Raw genomic sequence first — 22,079 nt, forward strand, 5'->3', positions numbered from 1 at the left:
TTGCTAAGAGTCGGAACTGAACTGAACTGATGTTGATTCCATTCCACTTCTTTGGTCTCTGTATTGCTTGCAGACTGCCCGCTCACCACTATTAGGGCTGCATAGAAAGTGTCTTTTTCTTTGAGACTTTCCTAGTGGCTCAGATGGTAAAGGATCTGCCTGCAATGCAAGAGACAATAAGAGACGTGGGCTCCATCCCTGGGTCGGGAAGGTCCCCTGGCAAAAGGAGTGGCTATCCTCTCCAGTATTCTTGCCTGGAGAATTCTACGGACAGAGGAGCCTGGCAGGCTACAGTCCATGGAGCAACAAAGTGTCCAGTCGACTGGTTTGAGCCACTAACACTTTTTGCACAGAGGCAGTTCCGAGATTTCCTGCAAAAAATTTTTTGCTTCAGATCAAATTCTCATCGCAGAAAACCTAAGACGGAGGAAGAAGATGGATAATGCTGCATTGTGTGTTTCTGGTCCCCAGTGACCTGTAGTGGGCCCAGCCTCACCCTGACAGCGCCCCTCCACTCAGGTCACTCAGGGTCCTGCACTCCCCTGGTGATAAAGACCCCTGCTGGCAGGAAAGGCAGCACTTGGTGTGCCCAGCTCAACTGTGTGCTATCTCCCGGGGACTTGCCTGCCCCACTGTCTTGCCTGCCCCTCCTCCTTCAAGCGCCCTGTTGCTCCTTGGGGCCCCTAGGACCAGCCAGCGCTGGGCCCTCTCCATGGCTGGCTGAGAGGGACCAAGCAATACAATGCCTCTGGGAGCCAGAAATCTCCTTCTGGAGTGAAGTCCCCCGAATCCTAGGAGAACCTTGCAGAGGATGCCTGGGGTTGTTGGTGCTGCTGTTCCTAAACCCAGAGGTTGTAGGTGTCTCTTGCGCAGGAGATGGACGCAGTCCCGCGCAAAGGTGCCCAGGGCACAGGGCTATGCCCAGGACACAGGGCTGTGCCCCCGGTTGCTGGTTGTCCACTTTCCCGAGGCTGATCATTTATGCCTGCTGGTCAGAAGATGAAGAACAGGAGTAAGGGGAAGGGATGGGGGCCAGGAGAGATCTAACCTGCCAGAAGTTGAAGCATAGTACTCTGAGTAGGCCAGAAACGAAATTCACTGGGAGACTGTCAGACACTCAGAGGGGCAGGCAATTGTCTCTCATCAGATTACACGGTATTTGGAAGTCAGTGTTCTAGAGAGAGTATTTGAAATGTTTTGGACTACAAATGCATATTGAATTGCATGAGGCAGGTGATAAAGTGGTCAGGGAATTGGGGAGCAGTAGTGAATAGCATCCAGGATTATAAACTGAGGCAAAATGATGTTTGTCTGCTCCATAACTTGGGGTCTTTTCCTTAGGTGAGACTCATGACATAGCAATAATTGAACAAAATACATCGGTAATTAACTCAGGAGATGCAATTGCAGAATTGGAGTCATGTTTTGCATATTTTTTAATCTGTTCCAGACTTCCTATAATAATACAGCACTCAATGCCCTTTATTTTGAATGAATGAATAAAAATAAATTTGAGAAAATATATGTCATCTCAAATATATCTCAAGTAACAACAAGTTGTTACTTGTTGGAGCAAATGTACATCATCTCCTTTTCAAAGTTTTATTCTGAAAGGGAGCAGTTTTGTTAACTATTGTTTTCTGTCTTTCAATGATATTTCAATTTAAAACATAAATACAGAGCAGACATATGCCTTTAATAACCTAGACTATTAAAATTATATGACTCTTTTTACAAGCTGGAAACCTGCTTTTGGGAAACTGTAGACTTCACAAGAGATACAAACTTGGCATGTACGAATAAACTCACATGTGAATTGCTTGTTATTTGGGTAGAAAAATGGCAGCACAGTTTCTTAAAAACAGACTCTTGAGACTTCTGCTTCCAGAAGATGGAAGCTTACATCTTCATTTATGCTTACATTTAAAGTTACATTTAGATGTAATTTTCTCACTAAATACAGATGAAAATCCTGTACATTATACATAAGAGAAACACAAGAATTTGAAAGGCAGAGACTAAAAAACAATTATCATGAGGGAGATCTTTGCTGTGACGAAATATTCTGTATCTTGATTGCAGTTGTAGTTAGACCAGTCACTCCACGTGACTAAACTAATATGGAAATTGTGTTTGTTTCCTGTGGCTGCAGAAACAAATTATCACAAATGGGGAGGCTTAAAACAAGTCTGTTCTTCCCAGCTCTGGAGGACAGAAGTCCAAATTCAGGGTTGCTGGGCTGAAGCGAAGAGGTTAACAAGGCTTCAGTCACTCCCAAAGTTCAAGGGGAGAATTCATCACTTGTCTCTTCCAGTTTCTGATGGCTGTCAGCTTTTGTTGGCTTAGATCACCTCTCTTTCACTTCTTTTTCATCATCGTTTTCTCCTCTTTATTTGTAGATAATCACGCTTGGCCTTTCTTCTTCTCTGATGGCCTGGGTAGAAGAAAGGAATGGGTAGCCACTCCCTTCTCCATTCTCTTCTACTGTGATGGCATTAAGGGCCCACCTGGCTAATCCAAGATAAGTTCCCTCCTTCAAGATCCTTACATTGTTTGTATAGATTAATATTCAGTTCTTACTACACAGTAATATTTTCACATTCTAGGGATTAGGCATTGAATATATCTTTAGGAGGTAATTTTTTAAAAAAAACCTATCACAAAACCACACACATTCTTTCTACCAATATCAAGTTCCTCTTCTTGATAGTATAAGACAATTAGGTAAGATGAAGCCATTAAGAAAAATTGGGTCATAGGTACCCAGGACTTTTTTGTAATATCTTTGGAGTTGGTGTAAAAATATCATTGTTTTAAAATAAAAAGGTAAAAATAAAGCAACACATAAAATAGAACTTTGTCTCTAAGGTTAAAAAATACATTTTTTAATGATAGCTTTTTCAAATAAAAAAGTTTAGTTTAGAAGGTAATCACTTGATATGTATTCTCTACAAAGATGTATGACCACTATTTAAGATGAAAATGTATATAACATAAAATAACACTAAAACTATACATTTTGTTTGTATAATAAATTTATGTTGTTATTCTATGTATTCAGTCCAGTACTATTTTTTTCTACATATCACATTTCTTCTAGTAAACTGACTCTTTCTACATATATGACTCACTATACATATATGTGTATACATGTAAACACACATATATGCCTATACATGTATACACACATATATGCATACATGTGCATATATACAAATATATGTATAATATATATATACATGTTAATATATGTTTATATTAATATAAACCAAATAGTGAACAAAACTTATTACATTAAGCCTGTTAGTTATAATAATCTTCAACAAATATTTTAAGTGGGTACTATTAAAACTAATAAAGCTATACAGTTAAGACCTTATCTAATTTAATGAAATTTAGCAACAGTCATGTCGGACTCTTTGTGATCCTGTGAACTGTAGCCCACAAGATTCCTCTATCCATGGAATTTTCCAGGCAAGAATACTGGAGTGAGTTGCCATTTCCTCCTTCAGGGAATCTTCCTGTTCTCTTAAGCTTATCTGTTTTAACATTTTGAAATAAACTATGGCATTTCACCAGTTTCCTCATCTTTAAAACTGCCTATTTCCAGGTTTTATAGAAGCTAGTTAGTTAGCATTAGTTGCTCAGTTGTGTCCAACTCTTTGTGACCCCATGGACTGTGGCCTACCAGACTCCTCTGTCCATGTAATTCTCCAGGCAAGAATTCTGGAGTGGGTTGCCATGCCATTCTCCAAGAGATATACCCAACCCAGGGATCAAACCCATGTCTCCTGCATTGCAGGCATATTCTTTACTGTCTGAGACACTAGGGAAGCTTTTATTGAAGATACTACCTTGATTTTTGTTCTTGCTTTGTTTTGTTTTAAACTAATTTACTCAGAAAAACCCACAATATGAGGATAGTATTTAAAAAGTTATTAATACTTGCTATGTGTGTTTACTTAGTCGCTCAGTCTTGTCCTACTCTGCCACCCTAAAGACTGTAGACCTCCAGGGTCCTCTGTCCATGGGATTCTTCTGGAAAGAATTCTAAAGTGGGTAGCCATTCCTTTCTCCAGAAGATCTTCCCAACCCAGGGATTGAACCCAGGTCTCCTGTATTGCAGGCAGATTCTTTACCAACTGAGACACCAGGGAAGCCCAATACTTGCTATATCAATTCTCTATTTATAGACTGAGTCATACAATTGCTTTAACATCTCTTGTTACACATTCTCAAGGCCTAGGAATGAAATAATGTGTGTTACAGATATTTGTGGTCTTCACTCCACAGGTCCATATAAGATATGCAAGGGATTTGAGTCACACAGTGATAGTCGTCAGTCAGTTCAGTTCAGTTCAGTGGCTCAGCCCTGTCCCACTCTACGACCCTATGAGTCACAGCACACCAGGCCTCCTGGTCCATCACCAGCTCCCAGAGTTCACTCAGACTCAAGTTCATTGAGTCCATGATGCCATCCAGCCATCTTATCCTCTGTTGTCCCCTTCTCCTCCTGCCCCCAATCCCTCCCAGCATCAGAGTCTCTTTTCCAATGAGTCAACTCTTTGCATGAGGTGGCCAAACTACTGGAGTTTCAGCTTCAGCATCATTCCCTCTAAAGAAATCCCAGGGTTGATCTCCTTCAGAGTGGACTGGTTGGATCTCCTTACAGTCCTTGGGACTCTCAAGAGGCTTGTCCAACACCACAGTTCAAAATCATCAAATCTTCGGCGCTTAGTCCTTGTCACAGTCCAACTCTCACATCCATACATGACCACAGGAAAAATCATAGCCTTGACTAGATGGACTTTGGTTGGCAAAGTAATGTTTCTGCTTTTGAATATGCTATCTAGGTTGGTCATAACTTTTCTTCCAAGGAGTAAGTGTCTTTTAATTTCATGGCTGCAATCACCATCTGCAGTGATTTTGGAGCCCAGGAAAATAAAGTCAGCCACTGTTTCCACTGTTTCCCCATCTATTTCCCATCAAGTGATGGGACCACATGCCCCAATTTTCATTTTCTGAATGTTGAGCTTAAAGCCAACTTTGTCACTCTCCTCTTTCACTCTCATCAAGAGGCTTTTTAGTTCCTCTTCACTTTCTGCCATCAGGGTGGTGTCATCTGCATATCTGAAGTTATTGATATTTCTCCCAGCAATCTGGATTCCAGCTTGTGCTTCTTCCAGCCTAGTGTTTCTCATGATGTACTCTGCATATAAGTTAAATAAGCAGGGTAACAATATACAGCCTTGACATACTCCTTTTCCTATTTGGAAGCAGTCTGTTGATCCATGTCCAGTTCTAACCATTGCTTCCTGCCCTGCATATAGGTTTCTCAAGAGGCAGATCAGGTTGTCTGGTATTCCCATCTCTTTCAGAATTTTCCACAGTTTATTGTGATCCACACACTCAAAGGCTTTGGCATAGTCAATAAAGCGGAAATAAATGTTTTTCTGGAACTCTCTTTCTCTTTCAATGATCCAGCAGATGTTGGCAATTTGATCTCTGGTTCCTCTGCCTTTTCTAAAATCAGCTTGAACAACTGGAATTTCACAGTTCACATATTGCTGAAGCCTGGCTTGGAGAATTTTGAGCATTACTTTACTAGCGTGTGAGATGAGTGCAGTTGTGCAGTAGTTTGAGCATTCTTTTGCATTGCCTTTCTTTGGGATTGGAATGAAAACTGACCTTTTCCAGTCCCATGGCCACTGCTGAGTTTTCCAAATTTGCTGGCATATTGAGTGCAGCACTTTCACAGCATCATCTTTCAGGATTTGAAATAGCTCAACTGGAATTCCATCACCTCCACTAGCTTTGTTCATAGTGATGCTTTCTAAGGCCCACTTGACTTCACATTACAGGATGTCTGGCTCTAGATGAGTGATCACACCATCGTGATTATCTGGGTTGTGAAGATCTTTTTTGTACAGTTCTTCTGTGTATTCTTGCCACCTCTGCTTAATATCTTCTGCTTCTGTTAGGTTCATATGATTTCTGTCCTTTATTGAGCCCATCTTTGCATGAAATGTTTCCTTGGTATCTCTAATTTTTTTTGAAGAGATCTCTAGTCTTTCCCATTATGTTGTTTTCCTTTATTTCTTTGCATTGATCGCTGAGGAAGGCTTTCTTATCTCTCTTGCTAATCTTTGGAACTCTGCATTCAGAGAAAGATATCTTTCCTTTTCTCCTTTGGTTTTCGCTTCTCTTCTTTCCACAGTTATTTGTAAGGCCTCCCCAGACAGCCATTTTGCTTTTTTGCATTTCTTTGCTATGGGGATAATATATGACTCATTTAATTGGCTCATCCAAATATATCTCTATATATACTATTAAAGTGAAAACTGAAGCCTCAAGCAAAGTGCTACCCAAAAGTGTCTTCACAAAAAGCATCATTGTCACCAAATACCTGATCCCTAAATTGTTTTAGCTGAGTAAAAAGTGAGCTAGTGTACCGTGTGTGTGTTTACATCAATATATGTGTATATTAATATATTTGCATTTTAATGTATGCATGTTTATGTGTTTGTATATACATATTCATACTCTACATGAACCAAACATAAGTAGAAACGATATATATATATAATGATCACCTAAAATACTTTGTTCTTTTGCTGGCCCAGTGTCTGTTATCTTACTTCTAAAATATAAAATTATGGTAGCTTTGAAGAAAAATTATCATCTTTCTTAGTCCTTGTTTATTTTGCTTGTCTTTATTGTTTATTTATTTCATTGTTTTCTGTTGTTGTTAGTTGTTCTCATGGCTTTAATCGAGGCATGATTTACAAATAAAGTTCCTATATATTTAGGTTGTAAAATATAGTTATTTAAAGACATGTGATGTGATGATTTAATATACAGACACATTGTGAAAGGTTTACCACAATTAATTTAATTAACATATCCGTTACCTTATATGGTTACTATTTTTGTGTGTATGCGTGGTGAGAATACTCAAGAACAACATTCATAGCAAAGAAATCACCAGGCTGTACATTAGATCCTCTTGTGTCTTTAATGGATTAAAATCACTGCCAAATTTTAGAGGTACATGTGTATCTCAAACCTAGTCAATTGGCATATATTCTCCCAAACAACAAAGATAAGGAAAGGCACAGACTTTTATGAGGATCCAAAGAGATATATGTAGATTTATAGTAAAAAGATCCACAGAAAATATCCTATCAGCCTTTGAAGATTTTCCAGACCACATTGAATATTTCATTTTATTCTATTCTTTTGGGTTTCTGTGAAATTTGAAAGTAATATCTAATTCATTTCACTTTTCTCCACTCTATAACTTGTGATTTCACTGCCACAGCAAACCTTGTGTTCATTCAATTAGAGTCCTCAAAATTCAATTACCATACTAAGTCTTACCTAGCATTTTAGTTTTATTTTAATGATCTTTAGTTTGAGACTATAAACATTGGGTTTTCTTATGTTTCCATGCATTGCTTCATTGCATTAAGCACACATTCCTGTATTTTAGCCTATCAAGTGGTTGTAAAATCTGTGTAACATTTAAACCTATATCTAAATCAGGTCTTTATTTTTTATTTGATTATACATTTTACATTTACATCCACTGCACTTCATTTCCATGCTGTCTAAGGAAATCAGGCTGACTGTAAATAGCTAGCTGGGGTTATATTGCAAAATCAGCCAATTCACAGCAAAATCAGAAGGTTCAAATGGGAAATGTATTGTAGAGAATGTATAGAGAATACTTCTATGAAAATAAATATTGAACAAGCTTTTGTATTATAATTGAATACAAATGTTATTGAGAATAAAATTTGGTCATTATGACCCTCCAAGTATGCAGGACAGAAAATGAAATAATATAACTGTTTGGAAAATGAAGCACAAGAAATTAAAGTAATATGGAAAAGTCACGGTGAATCATGTTCAGTGAGCTGGGATTGTGACACAGAAAAATGACATCCAATTTGCTGGTTTAACTATTGTAACCCCTCTGTAAGCATTCTTTACACTGAGTGCTTCTGAGTTCTCACTCTTATGTGTTAAGCATTGAACAAGGTGTTGTGATACAAGAACCAAAAAAATGTAGCAACTCACACAATGTGGTTACCTGGAATATTTTGTCTTCTCCTCTTTCTTTGTTTATTTGAGCATGACCTAATTGTTTGTTTGTTTGTTTAAGCTATAAATGAACTTTAAAAAGTAAGGTTAAATCTCCTCTTAATTTAATTTCTATTTGAGAAACACTATGGGCTTCTCTGGTGACTCAGACAGTAAAGAATTCACCTGCAATGCAGGAGACCTGGGTTCAATCCCTGGGTCTGGAAGATCCCCTGGAGAAGAACATGGCAACCCATTCCAGTATTCTTGCCTGAAAGAAGAGCCTGATAGGCTGCAGTCCATAGTATCACAGAGTCAGACACAACTGAAGTGACTTAGCAGGCAGAAGCACTACAATCTTTTTGGGGGAGAGAATGGCAAACCATTCTAGTATACTTGCTGTGAGGACCCCACGAGCAGTATGAAAAGATATAACACTGGAAGATGAGCCCACTCCAAGTCAGAAGGAAATCAGCCCTGAGTATTCATTGGAAAGACCATTGCTGAAGCTGAGGCTCCAATCATTTGGACACCTGATGCAAAGAGCTAACTCATTGGAAAAGACTCTGATGCTGGGAAAGATTGAGGGCAAAAGGAGAAGGGGATGGCAGAGGATGAGTTGGGTTAGCACCATGGACTCAATGGACATGAATTTAAGCAGGCTGTGGGATATAATGGAAAGCGTATCTTGACATGCTGCAGCCCATGGGGTCAGAAAGAGTTGGACCCCACTTAGTGACTTAACAAACAGTGATAACAATCCTTTTTATGGTCTTCCCAGGTAGTTTGGTGGTGAAGAATTCATCTGTCTGTGCTGAAGAGGTGGACTCAATCCCTGGGTCAAGAAGATCCCCTGGAGGAGGAAATGGCAACCCACTTCAGTAGTCTTGCTTGGACAATTCCATGGACAGAGGAGACTGGAGGGCCACAGTCCATGAGATCACAAAGAGCACGCATGCTCAATCATGTTTTATGGCTGACTTCAATGCAGTATGCTAGTAGTATAGATATCTCTTTTCTAGTGAGACTACAAAAGCTCTACAAGGATTATACAGAGTGAAATTGGGTTCAGAGTCCCTGTGTCTACAGGCTCAGCTAATATAAATGCTTCAGTATTATGAATGGTAGGGAATTGTTTGCTTTTCCCTCTTAATTTTCTTCCTGAATACTTTCTTAGATGTTAACACAAAGCACAAATAAATCCTTCCCTCAAAAAAGGATGTATTAGTGAGATTAATTATTTTTCTATTTTAATTTTGTAATATTCTGATAGGATGTTTTGTCTTAGGAAAGCATAAATGTTCAGCACGTCTGAAAATATCTTGTGTTGGAAAGAACCTTGAATCAGCAAATATGAGTTCTACTCTGTGGTATAGAGTGTCCCAAATCTCCCACATTTCCTCAATATCTTAAAGGTAATTTAAGCCTCTTGACTCTTGTGAAACTTCAGAGACATTTCAGCACTTCAAAGCATTACCCAGTTGGTGGAACTAAAATTTGAATTCAGAGAGTAAATTAAAATGATTGAATGAAGTGACAATTATTAGCAGTGTGTTGGATTAGGTGTTTCTGTTGTCTTCAAAGTGAGGTTGACAAATGCACTTAATCCATATGGTTGCTGTGAGGACTAAATAAGGCGAGGGTTACAAATCTCTAAGTAAAGTGCTAATACATGTGTCGTGTGTGCTGTTCCTCAGTCGTGTCCAACTCTTTGCAACCCCATGGACTGCAGCCTTCCAAACTCCCCTGTCCATGGAAGTTTCTCAGCATCATACTGGAGTGAGTTGCCATTTCCTCCTCCAGGGGTTCATCTCAACCTAGAGATGGAACCCACGTCTCCAGCATTGGCAGGCAGATTCTTTACCACTGAGCCACCTGGGAATCCAAGTAACTTGCTAATATATGCACACTAATTATTCATACGTGTACACTAATAATCTCTACTGCTGATTTTGTTGATAACAGTTAGGTGGAGACAGTCATGTTTACATACAGCCTCTAAAATTCCTTCATTACCCACTACTCCATAAAAGCTTGTATGTGGGTTTGGCTCTATCACTAGTGAGAAGAAAAGCAGCTCATGACATACAGGAATTGGTTCAACACACAAGCGAGGCTTTGGACTGCTGTTGAACATAAAAATGTCAAAGACAGCACATCAGTCAAGATCGCTTGTGACCATGATGAAAAAAGACACAAATAAGACTACATGATAATCATGAGTGAATACAAACAAAAACAGGAACATTGCCTAAAAAATAAATAAATAAATAACCAAACCTCCATGATTCATTACAAATAAGAGCAACTGCTCTTTCTTTATAAATTAAATTATAAACTTCTTTATAATTTACTTTATGCTTCTTTACACTTAGGTCAGAATTCTGAAGAGATCAATTCATAGACTCATCCCCGTTTCCTGAGAGCATCAATCCACAGAATAGTTTAAAGGGTAAGTTCAAATACAGTCTTGTCTGACTTATTCTTAGGAAGACCTCCCACAGTTCTTCACGGTGTGAGTGCTCCCTCATTGTGTACATGAGTGCTCAGTCGCTCAGTCGTGTCTGACTCTCTGCAACCCCATGGACTGTAGCTTGCCAGGTTCCTCTGTCCATGGGACTCTCCAGGGAAGGATACTGGAGTGGGTTGCCATTTCCTCCTCTAGGGGCTTTTCCTGACCCATGGATCAAACCCACCTCTCCTGGGTCTCCTACATTGTAGGCTGATTCTTTACCCACTGAGTCACCTAGGGAGTCCTCTCCCTCATTGAACTAACCAATAAACCCAATTTTATGCTACCTTTAACTAACTAAAAGAATTTAGATAGGGGGCCTGGTCCAAAAAAGAGACCTATCACCAGCAATAAATACAAAGAGTGTGAGGTGGCTGTGTGAGCTTGGGGGAGTGTAGCAGGACCTGTTTGCTCAAGTCTTTTCAATGTGCCCTTGCCTCTGCATGGCATGACGGACATCTGTTTACCAAATATTTGTTCTCCCCATCTTGCTATGAATTGTCTTTCTTCCCCTTGTAGCGTCGGATCCCTAATGCTTTCTTCTTAGCTCAGGGTGGCATATAAGCCTTGAATCTGACTTTCTGGAAGCCTTTTGTGTGTATGTAAAGCCCCCATGGGGCAGAGAGGAGCCACTCCATGTACAAGATCAGGAGGGGTGGCGGTGAGGAGATATCCTTCATCCAAGAAAAGGAGCAGCCATGAAGAGATACCCCACGTCCACGGTAAGAGAAACCCAAGTAAGATGGTAAGGGTTGCGAGAGGGCATCAGATGAGAGACACACTGAAACCATAATCAAGAAAACTAGTCAATCTAATCACATGCACCACAGCCTGCTCTAACTCAATGAAACTAAGCCATGCCCTTTGGGACCACCCAAGACGGGCAGGTCATGGTGGAGAGGCCTGACAGAATGTGGTCCACTGGAGAAGGGAATGGCAAACCACTTCAGTATTCTTGCCTTGAGAACCCCATGAACAGTATGAGGGCAAAATGATAGGATACTGAAAGAGGAACTCCCCAGGTCAGTAGGTGCCCAATATGCTACTGGAGATCAGTGGAGAAATAACTCCAGAAAGAATGAAAGGATGGAGCAAAACCAAAAACAATACCCAGTTGTGGATGTGACTGGTGATAGAGGCAAGATCCAATGCTGTAAGAAGCAATATTGCATAGGAACCTGGAATGTTAGATCCATGAATCAAGGCAAATTGTAAGTGGTCAAACAAGAGATGGCAAGAGAGAACGTTGACATTCTAGGAATCAGCAAGCTAAAATGGACTGGAATGGGTGAATTTAACTTAGATGACCATTATATCTACTACTGTGGGCAAGAATCCCTTAGAAGAAATGGAGTAGCCATCATGGTCAACAAAAGAGTTGAAATGCAGAACTTGAATGCAATCTCAAAAATGACAGAATGATTTCTGTATGTTTCCAAGGCAAATCATTCAATATCACAGTAATCCAGGTCTATGCCCCAACCAGTAATGCTGAAGAAGCTGAAGTTGAACAGTTCTACGAAGACCTACAAGACCTTTTAGAACTAACACCCGAAAAGATGTCCTTTTCATTATAGGGGACTGGAATGCAAAAATAGGAAGTCAAGAAACACCTGGAGTAACAGGCAAATTTGGCCTTGGAATGTAGAATGAAGCAGGGCAAAGGCTAATAGAGTTTTGCCAAGAGAATGCACTGGTCATAGCAAACACCCTCTTACAACAACACAAAAGAAGATTCTACACATGGACATCACCAGATGGGCAACATTGAAATCAGATTGATTATATTCTTTGCAGCCAAAGATGGAGAAGCTCTATACAGTCAACAAAAACAAGACCAGGAGCTGACTGTGGCTCAGATCAAGAGCTCCTTATTTCAAAATTCAGACTTAAATTGAAGAAAGTAGGGAAAACCACTAGACCATTCAGGTATGACCTAAGTCAAATCCCTTAAGCTTATACAGTGGAAGTGAGAAATAGAATTAAGGGACTAGATCTGATAGATAAAGTGGCTGATGAACTATGGAGCAAGGTTTGTGACATTGTATAGGAGACAGGGATCAAGACCATCCCAAAGGAAAAGAAATGAAAAAAAGCAAAATGGCTGTCTGGAGAGGCCTTACAAATAGCTGTGAAAAGAAGAGAGGCAAAAGCAAAGGAGAAAAGGAAACTCTGAATGCAGAGTTTCAAAGAATAGCAAGGAGAGATAAAAAGCCTTCCTCAGCAATCAGTGCAAAGAAATAGAGGAAAACAACAGAATGGGAAAGACTAGAGATCTTTTTGTTCAAGAAAATTAGAGATACCAAGGGAAAATTTCATGCAACTTTGGCTCAATAAAGGACAGAAATGGTATGGACTTAACAGAAGTAGAAGGTATTCAGAAGAGGTGGCAAGAATACACAGAAGAACAGTACAGAAACATCTTCACGACCAAGATAATCACGATGGTGTGATCACTCACCTAGAACCAAACATCCTGGAATGTGAAGTCAAGTGGGCCTTAGAAAGCATCACTATGAACAAAGCTTGTGGAGGTGATGGCATTCCAGTTGAGCTATTTCAAATCCTGAAAGATGATGCTGTGAAAGTGCTGCACTCAATATGCCAGCAAATTTGGAAAACTCAGCAGTGGCCACAGGACTGGAAAAGGTCCGTTTTCATTCCAATCTCAAAGAAAGGCAATGCCAAAGAATGCTCAAACTACCGTACAATTGCACTCATCTCACATGCGAGTAAAGTAATGCTCAAAATTCTCCAAGCCAGGCTTCAGCAATACCTGAACCGTGAACTTCCAGATGTTCAAGCTGGTTTTAGAAAAGGCAGAGGAACCAGAGATCAAATTGCCAACATCCGCTGGATCATGGAAAAAGCAAGAGAGTTCCAGAAAAACATCTATTTCTGCTTTATTGACCATGCCAAAGCCTCTGACTGTGTGGATCACAATAAACTGTGGAAAATTCTGAAAGAGATGGGAATACCAGACCACCTGTTGGCCTCTTGAGAAACCTATATGCAGGTCAGGAAGCAAGAGAACTGGACATGGACCAACAGACTGCTTCCAAATAGGAAAAGGAGTATGTCAAGGCTGTATATTGTCACCCTGCTTATTTAACTTATATGCAGAGTACATCATGAGAAATGCTGGACTGGAAGAAGCACAAGCTGGAATCAAGATTGCCGGGAGAAATGTCCATAACCTCAGATATGCAGATGACACCACCCTTATGGCAGAAAGTGAAGAGGAACTCAAAAGCCTCTTGATGAAAGTGAAAGAGGAGAGTGAAAAAGTTGGCTAAAACTCAACATTCAGAAAACTAAGATCATGGCATCTGGTCCCATCACTTCATGGGAAATAGATGGGGAAACAGGGGAAACAATGTCAAATTTTATTTTGGGGGCTCCAAAATCACTGCAGATGGTGACTGCAGCCATGAAAGTAAAAGATGCTTACTTCTTGGAAGGAAAGTTATGACCAACCTAGATAGCACATTATAAAGCAGAGTCATTACTTTGCCAACAAAGGTCCGTCTAATCAAGGCTATGGTTTTTCCAGTAGTCATGTGTGGATGTGATAGTCATATATGGATGTGAAGAAAGCTGAGCACCAAAGAATTGATACTTTTGAACTGTGGTGTTGGAGAAGACTCTTGAGAGTCCCTTGGACTGCAAGGAGATCCAACAAGTCCATTTTAAAAGAGATCAGCCCTTGGATTTCTTTGGAAGGAATGATGCTAAAGCTGAAACTCCAGTACTTTGGCCACCTCATGCAAAGAGTTGACTCATTGGAAAAGACTCTGATGCTGGGAGGGATTGGGGGCAGGAGGAGAAGGGACGACAGAGGATGAGATGGCTGAATGGCATCACTGACTCGATGGACGTGAGTCTGAGTGAACTCCAGGAGTTGGTGATGGACAGGGAGGCCTGGCGTGCTGCAATTCATGGCGTCACAAAGAGTCGGACATGACTAAGTGACTGAACTGAAATGAAAGCCCCTTTTCCCATGAAATTAATTTTTTTTCTCCTCTTAATCTGTGTGATGTCAATTCAATTATTAGATCAGCCATGAGGACTTAAAAATGCAGAAGAAAAATTTTTCATCCTCAAGATTTCTGTTAATTCTTTCATGAAAAATTCAGTGAACACTTCCTAAAGTATCAGGCCCATGGAATTCAGTGGTAACCTGATTTATTGATGGCTATGATCTTTAAAGATGCAATAAAATAGAAGCAATTCTTCATCTGTACATTCCTTAATTACTGGAGGACTTTGTTCCTAATACTGCACCCTTCCCATGACTATTTTATGTGACTTTTGCTGGATGTTTTCCATTTAATCACTAATATGTTTTATCTATTTTCCTTAACTTGCTCTATGTTCCAGGAGTCTGACATTTCAGGACAATATCATACCTCCTTGCCATCTAACTTGTGGTAAAGTTCAGTGAGTTAGGTAATAGCTTCAATTAGGGACAAGAAGACAGTGAAATTGGGGGTATTTATTCCCCTTATCCTTTCCTTGCAAGTTCTCCGTTGTCGCAGCATACATGTAGCTCTACTTCCGAATTCAGGTAACTGCTTTCTACCCATGTTCCCAGCCTGGAAGCCATGGTTTCATTCCATGATTACTTCCATCACCTCCAAGCCTTTGAAAATCATATTTTGAAAATTTACCAGAATAATCCACCTTGAATTTGTCATTTTTTTGGGGGGTGGAGGGGGGGAACCCAGACTCGAGTGGTTTAGAATTTGAGCATGTTTTACAACAGGGTCTAAATTTTTATTATGTAAGTCTGAACTATCACTCTTGACTGCTCTGTTTATTTTTTTTTTATTTTTTTAATGTTTTAAAATTTGATGTCTGTTTCTTTTCATTTCAGATTATGTGTGATGGATGATGGTATATAGGTTAAGGGTACATAATTCGAATGATTCATCAACCCTTCCCTGGTGGCTGAGAGGTTAAAGTGTCTGCCTTCAATGCGAGAGACCCGGGTTCAATCCCTTGATCAGGAAGATCCTCTGGAGAAAGAAATGGCAACCCACTCCAGTATTCTTGCCTGGAGAATCCCATGTATGGAGGAGCCTGGTAGGCTACAGTCCACAGGGTCGCAAAGAGTCAGGCAGGACTGAGTGACTTCACTTTCACTTTCATCAAGTCTTAAATGGCTATTCTAATAGTCTCCTCAATAGAGGAGACTCTAGAGGTTTAACTCTAGATATCCCAAATCTAATCTACCTTCAAAAGTACCTCCAGAGTAACTGTTTCAAAATATGAATAATTGCAAATCATGAAAATCTAAGTTCCACTCAGACCTTTTTTCAAGGGAAAGTTTTATTTTATTCTGTAATTTTGAAAATAATAAATATGGATCTAAGTATTATTATCAAGTCTAGAGATTCATATGTATTCATAACTAAAAAAGAATCAAATCTACTCAAGTTACATTCTCTCTGATGAAGATAATGTTATAAAAATAATAAAACATTGTGTACTCCTTACTATAACACTGTAATGATTTCAAATCTGAAATGCTAATGTAGCATTCATAGAAAATATTACCTCATTAGCTCTTTTCCCTCATCCTAATAAAAATCTACTTTGTAAAGGCTAATCATAAAGGCTATTATATAAAAGTAATTAGAAATTCTCTCAGATTAATGATTATTTCTTTGGGTTATATAACACAAATTATATGTTGATACAGTACCTATATGATGAAGATCATAATTTTGCATACTTTGAAAAAATTTATTATTACATTGCCAATTTAATTTTAGATTTATTTGATTTTTGCAAAAGTATTCAATAATGTTTTCAGGAATAATTTTTTAAAGACGTCTGTTAGTATAATTTTACTTGGTGCTTTGGTTATTTTAATAGTTGTAGGTATTCTATGCAGAGATTCTTTATTAGTATTTGTTGCTTCAAATACACTGTTTATGCACTAGACATCAGATATAAAAGTTTGAGATATGAGATGTTCCTCTATATGCTGCATTTTGATGGTAAAATACAAAAATCATGACTTGGGAGCCTTAACATCTACATATTGATTTGTATATGCACAAGATCTCATTCCCATTCTGAGTCAATTTTTTAGCAATTCCATAGCATCAATATTTATAAAATTTCTATTTGAAAGTTAAATGAGAAATTACAAGAAGTGAACAGGTAATATGTTATAGAAGTTATTGTTTCTGGAATGAAATTGTGTTGATTCAAAGAAAAATTTAAAAAAGCAAAGGAGAAAATATGGGAGATATATTTCATAATTTATTTACCACACAAGAGCATATATCTTTAATTTCAAATGTTATTTTCTCCAGGGTTTTATTTTTGAATCATTTGTACTTATTTGAGAGTTTATGCCATCATCTTCTCTCTAATTTCATGACTTGTTCCATTCTTCTCCTAAGGATTTTCTAAAATACTAACTTTGTCATGTCCCATTCTGCATGTATCCATTGGAAAGGCCATAAAAGCATGATTCAGTTGACAACAAGACTGACAAAGATTTGGTCTCTATTTTTCCAAACTCAGCAGTCATCAATAGTCAGAGCACAGGAATTTTCTAGAGGCTGACAAAGTCATTTGCAGTTTAATAACATAGAAGGCTTTTCCTTCCCTCTCTACTTTCACACATGGTGATTCCTTGTCTGGAATGTCCTTTCCCCATTTACTTATATTCAGATGTGCAGGCTCTTAAACTCATAGCTTATGTATCATCTAATCTACTATGACATTCCTAAGCATAACCTGTCATTGCCTTGCCAACTTACGGTTTGGTATATTCTATCGCTTCCATTCAATTGTGGAATAATATCTGGTTAACCGTAGGGACCTAACAGAAGCAGAAGATATTAAGCAGAGGTGGCAAGAATACACAGAAGAAATGTACAAAAAAGATCTTCACGACCCAGATAATGATGGTGTGGTCATTCACCTAAAGCCACACATCCTGGAATGTGAAGTCAGGTGGGCCTTAGGAAGCATCACTATGAACAAAGCTAGTGGAGAAGATGGAATTCCAGTTGAGCTATTTCAAATCCTGAAAGATGATGCTGAGAAAGTGCTACACTCAATATGCCAGCAAATTTGGAAAACTCAGCAGTGGCCACAGGACTGGAAAAGTCACTTTTGATTCCAATCCCAAAGAAAGTCAATGCCAAATAATGCTCAAACTACCACACAATTGCACTCATCTCACACGCTAGTAAATTGATGCTTAAAATTCTCCAAGCCAGGCTTCAGCAATATGTGAACCATGAACTTGCAGATATTCAAGCTGGTTTTAGAAAAGGCAGAGGAACCAGAGATCAAATTGCAAACATCTGCTGGATCATCAAAAAAGCAAGAGAGTTCCAGAAAATCATCTATTTCTGCGTTATTGACTGTGCCAAAGACTTTACTGTGTGGATCTTATTAAATTGTGGGAAATTCTGAAAGACATGGTCATACCAGACCACCTGACCTGCCTCTTGAGAAATCTGTATGCAGGTCAGGAAGCAACAGTTAGAACTGGTCATGGACCAACAGACTGGTTCCAAATAGGAAAAGGAGTACGTCAAGGCAGTATATTGTCACCCTGCTTATTTAACTTCTATGCAGAGTACATTATGAGAAACGCTGGGCTGGAGAAAGCCCAAGTTGGAATCAAGATTGCTGGGAGAAATATCAACAACCACAGATATGCAAATGACACCACCCTCATGGCAGAAAGTGAAAAAAGAATTAAAGAGCCTCTTGATGAAAGTGAAAGAGGAGAGTGACAAAGTTGGCCTAAAGCTCAACATTCAGAAAACTAAGATTATGGCATCTGGTCCCATCACTTCATGGCAAATAGATGGGGAAACAGTGGAAACAGTGGGTGACTTTATTTTCGGGGGCTCCAAAATCACTGCAGATGGTAACTGCAGCCATGAAATTAAAAGACACTTACTTCTTGAAAGGAAAGTTATGACCAACATAGATAGCATATTCAAAAGAAGAGACATTACTTTGCCAACAAAGGTCTATCTAGTCAAGGCTATGGTTTTTCCAGTGGTCATGTATGGATGTGAGAGTTGGACTATAAAGAAAGATGAGTGCCAAAGAATTGATGCTTTTGAACTGTCATATTGGAGAAGACTCTTGAGAGTCCCTTGGACTGTAAGGAGATCCAACCAGTCCATCCTAAAGGAGATCAGTCCTGGGAGTTCATTGGAAGCACTGATGCTGAAACTCCAATATTCTGAGTACCTGATGTGAAGAGCAGACTCATTTGAAAAGACCCTGATGCTGGGAAAGATTGAGGGCAGGAGGAGAAGGAGATGACAGAGGATGAGATGGTTGGATGGCATCACTGACTAAATGGACATGGGTTTGGGTGGACTCTAGGAGTAGGTGATGGACAGGGAGGCCTGGCGTGCTGTGGTTCATGGGGTGGCAAAGAGCTGGACATGACCGACTGACTGAACTTACCTAAATGATTTCTTCTTCAGATAGTGGCCTCTTTGTACATAGAGGCAGTGCCTTTTATTTTCATATCTTGAATACTTAGCAGACAATTCTGGAACTCAAATATGTAGGAACACAACAAATGTACATTAAATTAATGGATGACTCTTCAGAGGAGTAAAATTGGCCACCCCATGTGGATCTCTTTCGCATGAGGATTATTTAGGATGATTATTTTTAAGAAATGTACTCTTTTTGAAGTTTCCTTGTTCAGTTCAGTTAAGTTGCTCAGTCATGTCCGACTCTTTGCGACTCCATTAATTGCAGCATGCCAGGCCTCCCTGTCCATCACCAGCTCCCGGAGTTCACTCAGACACACATCCATCGAGTAGGTGACGCCATTCAGCCATCTCATCCTCTGTCGTCCCCTTCTCCTCCTGCCCACAATCCCTCCCAGCATCAGAGCCTTTTCCAATGAGTCAATCTTCACATGAGGTGGCCAAAGTATCAGAGTTTCAGCTTTAGCATCAGTCCTTCCAATGAACACTCAGGGCTGATCTCCTTTAGAATGGACTGGTTGGATCTCCTTGCAGACCAAGAGACTCTCAAGAGTCTTCTCCAACACCACAGTTCAAAAGCATCAATTCTTCGGTGCTCAGCTTTCTTCACAGTCCAACTCTCACATCCATACGTGACCACTGGAAAAACCATAGCCTTGACTAGATGGACCTTTGTTGGAAAAGTAATGTCTCTGTTTTTGAATATGCTATCTAGGTTGGTCATAACTTTTCTTCCAAGGAGTAAGTGTCTTTTAATTCCATGGCTGCAATCACCATCTGCAGTGATTTTGGAGCCCCCCATAAAATTCTGACACTGTTTCCACTGTTTCCCATCTATTTCCCATGAAGTGATGGGACCAGATGCCATGATCTTAGTTTTCTGAATGTAGAACTTAAAGCCAACCTTTTCACTTTCCTCTTTCACTTTCATCAAGAAGCTTTTTAGTTCCTCTTCACTTTTGCCATAAGGGTGGTGTCATCTGTATATCTGAGGTTATTGTCATTTCTCCCAGCAATCTTGATTCCAGCTTATGCTTCTTCCAGCCCAGTGTTTCTCATGGTGTACTCTGCATATAAGTTAAATAAGCAGGGTGACAATATACAGCCTTGTTGTACTCCTTTTCCTATTTGGAACCAATCTGTTGTTCCATGTCTAGTTCTAACTGTTGCTTCCTAACCTGCATACAAGTTTCTCAAGAGGCAGGTCAGGTGGCCTGGTATGCCCATCTCTTTCAGAATTTCCACAGTTTATTGTGATCCACACAGTCAAAGGCTTTGGCATAGTCAATTAAGCAGAAATAGATGTTTTCTGGAACTCTCTTGCTTTTTCCATGATCCAGCGGATATTGGCAATTTGATCTCTGGTTCCTCTGCCTTTTCTAAAACCAGCTTGAATATCTGCAAGTTCACGGTTCACGTACTGCTGAAGCCTGACTTGGAGAATTTTGAGCATTACTTTACTAGCATGTGAGATGAGTGCAATTGTGTGGTAGTTTGAACATTCTTTGGCATTGTCTTTCTTTGGGATTGGAATGAAAACTGACCTTTTCCAGTCCTGTGGCCACTGCTGAGTTTTCCAAATTTGCTGGCATATTGAGTGCAGCACTTTCACAGCACCACCTTTCAGGATTTGAAATAGCTCAACTGCAATGCCATCACCTCCACTAGCTTTGTTCATAGTGGCATTACTCCCCCATAAATGCCTTAAAGAATTTAGGTAAAAGCCTGTTCCTGAACAGAAGTACTACTGGAAATATCTGTAAAGAATATGGGCTAGGTGATATGGCAAGGGAAACTGAGCAAGCATGCCATAGAGATCAGAGCCCACTCTGTCCTGTTGTTACTGCTGGTCCCAGCAGATCTATATTTTCCAAGCAATTGCTTTTTCATCCTATATGAATTGCCGTTCTTCTTTTTGAAGTCCCAAATCACTACCTCCAAATTATTTGCATGTGTGTGTGTATGTGCGCGTTTTAGATGAAGATGGTGTTTAAGGTGAAGTTTTCAGCTGTTTTCACAAGTTACTCAGCTTTCTTGGGTCTCTCCCATTTATGCATGTTATTAACCTTTTGTTTGATTTTTTCCTGTTAATCAGCTTAATTATTAGATCATTCAGAAGAACCTAGAAAAGTAGAGAAAAGATTCCTCCTTGAAAGCAATCTATCAGAGAGGGCCTAAGTTTTAACAGGGCAACAAAAAAGTGTTTCTTTGCTCCATCTCTGTCAGTATAAGTGTTCAGTAAATGTGTGAACTGTTAACAGTATTGATGATAGTGAGAAAATAAAAATTCATGGTCCTTCCAGGTTTAAAATTCAATGATTTTAGAGTATAATTATATAAGAAAAAACAAAATAGAAAACTAAAACACATTAGTTCCATTTCCATAGTTTACTTCTTCCCTATGTGAGCACTCTGGAACTAGCTCATAATTATAGTGCCAGTGAATATGCGATGCCAAATAGAATAAGATAGTACATTGCCCTTCCTGACCCTCATTATTCTGGGTTTTGTGAATATAGATTAGCACAGATTCTGATCTTTTAGATGTGTTATTAATAGCCAGAGAGACAACAATCAAACTATAATCATATTATATTATTTTGTTCAAAGATCTAAGAATTAAAGAATGATATTTCTATTATTTTATTTTTGAAAACTACTTAGAACATAGCAAATGACACTTCATGTCACTGAGAATATAACAAAGAACAAAACAGAGTCTCCACTCTTGGGATTTTATGAGATATTGAGATAATATATCTGAAAAAAATGTAGCAAATATAATTTTAATTACTGATGAAAACTCTTGAGAAGACTTGAAAGGTAAATTAAAAAGTTAAGAGATTAAAGAGTGAAAATGGATGGGAGTTTTGTTTTTTTTTTTAAACAAACAATTACCAAGCATAGGCTAGATAAAAAGCAATCAGCCAAGTTTTTCAGATTCTTTTTCTAACTTAATCACTGGGCTTCCTTGGTCGTTCAGGCAG

Source organism: Ovis aries, chromosome 21 (genome assembly GCF_016772045.2).
Source record: "Ovis aries strain OAR_USU_Benz2616 breed Rambouillet chromosome 21, ARS-UI_Ramb_v3.0, whole genome shotgun sequence".
Taxonomy (NCBI): Eukaryota; Metazoa; Chordata; class Mammalia; order Artiodactyla; family Bovidae; genus Ovis; species Ovis aries.